Below are 6,003 nucleotides of genomic sequence, written 5' to 3' on the forward strand. Positions count from 1 at the left end.
ACTGGCATCTCTTGGGCCACCATCCTGGAAATAACCACAGTCCTTGCTTTTTTATTTTAGTTGTTTGGTTTTTTGAGACAGGGTTTCTCTGTGTAGCCTGACTGTCCTGAAACTTACTCTGTAGACTAAGCTGGCCTCGAACTCACATAGATCCACCTGCCTCTCCCTCTCGAATGCTGGGATTAAAGGTGTGCACCACCACTGCCTGGCCAGTCCTTGCTTTCCTGGCTTATGGACACTCTCTTAAGAGTCTGGCCTGGAGGTGGTGGCAGAGGCAAGAGGATCGCAGGTTCAAGGCCAACCTGGGCTATACAATGAGACCCTGTCTCAAAATAAGAACATTTGGGCAGGAAAGATGGCTCTTACAAAGGACCCGATTTCCTAGCAACCACATGGTGACTCTCAACCATTTGTTTTTCCAGTTCCCTCTTCCTCTTCCGGTCTGTGGGGCTAAGGCACACACGTGATGACACACATGCAAGCAGAACACCGGTACACATAAAACTTAAATTTAAAAAAAATTTACAACACTGCCAACATCGAACCCTGCTTTGTCTGGGACCTGACACTGTTAGTGCAGGTGCTAGACATGGACTCGTCCCATATGGACCCTCTAGGAGGATAGGAAGTCAGCACTTCTACATACACACACACACACACACACACACACACACACACACACACACACAGAGAGAGAGAGAGAGAGAGACGTCAAGTTTATGAATGGTTGAATGGTTCTGGAGCCAAATGCCCTATGTGTCTTCCTGCAACTTTACATTTGTGTGGTTGGTGGCCACAGAAGGTCTATTTATGGTACTGGAGCCTTTGCAGTTTGGGCCCTTATAGTGATTGACAGTGACTCTAAAGGTCACAGGTCAATCTAGTCCATCTTTGTGAGTCCAGTGGATGTAGAGCCTTAGATACATCTAGTCTGTAAGATGTGCTAATCCATCCCTGACCTAAGGCTCAGGTGGTGCAGTGGAGAGGTGGTAATGCCTTACTGCTTTGCCTGGGGATTAAACGAGGTGAAGGAGTTGATCATGGCCTCTGTTGGTTGGATTGATCAGATGTTGAGTGGTGCCACATACTGAGAAGTCCACATGGTTTAGGGCTGGGAATTGAACTGCTGGCAGAGCCTACCCACATGGGCCTCTGACCTGAAGGTCTTGCTCGCCATAAGTTTGCAAAACTATTGTGCTTGCATCAGACTCCACAAATGGGCCTGTGATGAGCAACTGGCACTACAAGAGGAAGCTGGCTAAGCTGTTCCCTGGAATGGGAACACACCCACCGACCTTGTATCCTGGGCATACCCTGGTACCAGGAACCCAAAACCCTAGGGCTTCAAGGTTAAGATCAGGTGATCCTGAGCACTCCAAAGATCGTTGCTCAGGGCTGTATTTGCAGCTGTGTTTAGGGAGGAGGGGAGATCTCCGATACAAAACTATCTAAAGGTTCTCCAAGCTTTATAACACCCCTTTGTTAATACTAAGCAATTGACAGCCATGGAGCTACACACCTATTATGTCCCTCTTTTGTCACAGACATTATATGGGCATGTATGTGTTCTGGGTCCTGAGAGCAGAGGCACTAGAAAGCCAGTTTCTGACCCCGGTGAATAGGTGGTAACAGCTAGGGACAGCTGGGAGAAGGCCCAGCTTGGCCCCTTACCACATTTGCTGATCAGTGTCCAGGGGCTGCCTCAGCGTTGATTGGTGGTCCCAGGCCAGTACAGTGCTTCAGTTGGATGAGAAGGAAAATGGTCCCTACATGCTGTGTGCATCCAGCTGCCTGGATGTGGCTGAAGGGAGATAATGTTTATAGCAGCTGAGCCTCTGTTGGTGGAAACTTCAGGAAAGACTAAACCAATAAACCAAACCTCACATACTTTTCCAGTCAAACATATGACCTCAAGCATGTAGGAGGGACCTCAGGCATATAGCTGTCCCAGCAACTGGGCCCCTCAGCATCATGCCTTCCTTGCCCACTATAATTAATGACCACAAATATTTTTGTGCATTGAAGTAAAAAACACACACACACACACACAAAAAAAAAAAAAAAAAACCCCAAAAAAACAGGGTTGGGGTGAGCACCTGAGGAACCCAGCCTTGCTGCAGGCCAGTTGAAAGGCAGGCCCCTTGGCCCCTTTTCCTGAGGGCAGAATGACACCAAGGCTCTGCCTACACCGACCTGTGTTGTGTCCTAGAGGAAGGCAGAGCAGTGAGACGAACCAGAGATGAGAAGGTGCGCAGGTAGAGATGCCCACTCTCACTTGCTCTGGCTTACATGTGACACTACCTCTTTAAGCGCTGGCATCTTGGGTCTCCAAGAAAGGCAAGCGCGATGCTGCAGGGTGAGGGAAGGTGGAGGTGGAAGTCAGGAGAGCCAAAACCACATCCTGCCCTACTCTCTCACTCTGAAACTAGCGCAGCAGGACAGTGGCTGTGGCTCCAGGGTACAGAAGCCTGTGGTGCTCCAGTCTACTAGCTAGCTATGTGCCTGGGCTTTGAGAAGCCTCACTCCAGCAGGGCCTGATGGCACCGGCCCGTAGTCCAAGGCAGAGGCCTAGGCTCAACATGGGGAGCGGGGGTTAAAGATGCAGCTGACATTACTGAACACTGTATGTTCAGGCCATGTAGATTCTGCAAAGCCATTTTAAGAGGTGGGGGAGGTTGGCTTATTTTTTTCTACTTTATTGTTCCGTGGAACTGAGACAGAACCTAGGCCCTTGCATTTGCTAGGCAAGCACTCTAGCGCTGAGCCACACCCTCATCCCCTCACTGGGTTTTGGGAAAGGGCTCTACTAATGAGGTAAGACCCAACCCTGTGAGTGTGTGTGTGTGTGTGTGTGTGTGCACGCGCGCGCACTCACACGCTTGCATGCTGGAGCACAGAGGCCAGAGGAATACATCAAATGTTGGTCCTTACCTTCCATCTCAAGACAAGATCTTTTTCTCTTGTAAGATTTTGTTATTTAGTTATGAGCATGTGTGTATCTGTGTGAGTGCAGGTGCCAGCAAAGGCCAGAAGACATCTAGTTCCTGGGAACTGGAGTAATAGATGGTTGTGAGCCGCCATGTGGGTGCTGAGTATTGAAACTGGGTCCTCTGGAAGAGCAGCCGGTGATAGTGCTCTTACTGCTGAGCCATTTCTCCAGCCCCTCAACATGGTGTTTGGAGACAGGGTCTTAACTATTAGCTCAGGCTGGCCTCTGACTCGTAATCCTCCACCTCTCCTTCCTTTCCGGTGCTTGGACCATAGGCCAGTGATTCACCTTTACCCAGGGGAAAACAGGTCCAGAGTGCTTAGCGAGGGGTTATTGAGGTGTACCTGTCGGCACTCCCCAGTCAGAGGTAAACCTTGACCAGTCACTAAATGACAGCACACACCACTCTGAGTCACTTGTCTGGGTGAGGAGCAAAGCAGACAAGGCTCCACCCTCACGGAATTGATGTTCTGCCTGAACAGACTTTCTCTGCCAGCCTGCACAAGTTGTGGGCCCAACCATTGCTGCTCACCCCACCTCACCCCTCGTGATAGACAAAGGTCCCCACCTGCCTCCTCACCTCTCTCTCCCCCTCTTATCGTCCACCGCGACTGTGACTTCCTTGAAGATCCTAGGACAGTGTTCCTGCCTCAAGGCCTTTGAACCTCTGGCTCTTGTACAACACCCTTCCTATCTTCATTTACTTTTTTCTTTTATCTTTTTTTTTTTTTTGAGACAGGGTTTCTCTGTGTAGCCCTGGCTGTTCCAGAACTCTCCCTGTAGACCAGGCTGGCCTCAAACTCAGAGATTCACTTGCCTCTGCCTGTGTTACCATACCTGGCTCAATTTACTTTTATCTACAAAATTGTTATTTTGACAGCAGATTTAACCTAGGACCACACATGCTAGGCAGGTGCTTGACCCCTAAGATAACCCCTACCTTCATCACCACCCCCTTTCTCCTTTGGGTCAGGGTCTCCCTAGGGTGTCAGACTGGCCAGGAACACACTCTGTAGTCCAAGCAGGCCTTGCTTGTTTGTAGTCTTGAAACTGCAAAACAAAGCAACAGGTTGGCACATCTGTGTGGCCTTCTCTCGGGATCATCCCGTTACACGGCAAGTCTGGGGCAGCCCGGACTGCTGGAGACCCAGCTTCAAAACAGCCACCACCAGCAGCTCCCGTGAGGTCCTCACTCGGAAATCCAGCCCTCCCCAGCACACCACACAAGGAATGGCTCCTCTGCTCCGCTGTACCTCTCTCGCTTTTATTCCTGTGGGTGGAGTGCTTTGGGGTTCTGGACACAGAGTCCACTTATGTTTAAGACCAGCTTCGACTCTACATTGAGTTCCAGGCCAGATAAATCCCTGTCTCAAAAAAAGGGTAGGTGGGTACTAGAGGAACGACTCAGTAGTTAAGAGCACTGGCTGCTCTTCCAGAGGCCATGGGTTCGAATTCCAGATCCCACATGGTGGTTCATAACTGTAACTCCAGTTCCAGGGGCTCTGACACTGTCTTCTGGTCTCTGCAGGTATACATAGGCAAAACAGTCATATACAGCCAGGCGGTGGTGGCACACTTGCACTTGGGAGGCAGAGGCAGGTGTATCTCTGGGCGTTCAAGGCCAGCCTGGTCTACAGAGTGAGTTCCAGGACAGCCAGGGCTCTATTACACAGAGAAATCCTGTCTCAAAAAACCAAAGGGGAAAAAAAGGTATTTCAAATATCGGTAAGTGCCAAGTATGTGCTGGAATGATAGTGCCCGCAGCAACCAGGGCAAACTTTCTGCAAGCTGACATTTAGGCAGGTATCTGGGGTGGCACATGCTCATTATGATCCCCAAAGCAGCCACCTGTTCCTAATCAGAGGCTCACTTCTGCAGACACAGGCAGGCGTTTGTTTTTAATATTTTTCTATTGTGGTTATTTTATTTTGCCTAGATGTGCATCTGTGGAGGTCCAAAGACAACTTGCAGGCCCCGGCTCTCTCCTTCATGTGGTTCCTGGTGATTGAGTCTTGGCAAGTGGCAAGTGCCTTTACCTGACAGGCCACCTCACCAGTGGAGCCCTGGGTGGCACAGAACTCTCTCTGTAGACCAGGCTGGCCTCGAACCCAGATATCTACCTGCTTCTGCCTTCCGAGTGCTGGGATTAAAGGTGTGCGCCACCACGCTGGCACTGTCAGGCTGTGTAGCTCAGGCTATAGCAGGACTTCAAATCCTCCTGTGGTCTCCTGAGAATTACAGTACTGTACCACTGTGTCCAGCTTAGAGCTAATGTTTGTGTGCGAAAGAGTTGGATGGTAAAGCCCAGTTCCCAAATATGGTGGTTTCGAAGTGGTACTGTTGACGGTAACAGGATCTTGAGAGTGTGATTCCAGACATTAGGAAGAGAGCCTACATCCAGACACATGAATCCTCTTCTCTTCTCTTCTCATCTAGTATGAAGATGGCAGGGAACGGGCCATCTTCATACTAGGGGTCTCTCTCTACCTATGCCTCGCATCGAGCTCCCAGCCTCAACAACTAGAAGGTAATTACTGTCTAAGCCACTCACCTGCTGTGTTTGTTCTAACAGCCCAAATTAAGACACCTGCCTTTACCAAAACAGCGCAACACATTTCGCAAGCACTTACTCTGCCAGACACCAGTCTAGGAATTTAACCCATCTGCCTGATCTTCACCATCACCCCAGGGTGCAGCTTTGCTGAGGCCTCCCTCCCTCCTGGCTGCCACGGAGGTTGCTCTATCTTGGGCTCCAAATCCCTCAGACGCTCCTTTTCTCAGGCCAGAGGGGCCAGGAACCTGAGCTCACCAGCTCCCAGGATGTACTGCATGTATCTTTAACTTGCTCAGTGTACATGGACTCTTTCGAAGCAAGCAGCCCCACGGAGTGGTCAGTTCATAACAGGTCTCAACCTTTTCCCCAGAAAACTACAGCCACCCTCACCTTCATTTCCCACAGAGGAAAGTCTGGGTGGGGCTGGGAGCGGCGGTGCAATGAGTCAGGACCACAGGGC

Source organism: Myodes glareolus, chromosome 1, assembly GCF_982192425.1.
Source record: "Myodes glareolus chromosome 1, mMyoGla1.1, whole genome shotgun sequence".
Taxonomy (NCBI): domain Eukaryota; kingdom Metazoa; phylum Chordata; class Mammalia; order Rodentia; family Cricetidae; genus Myodes; species Myodes glareolus.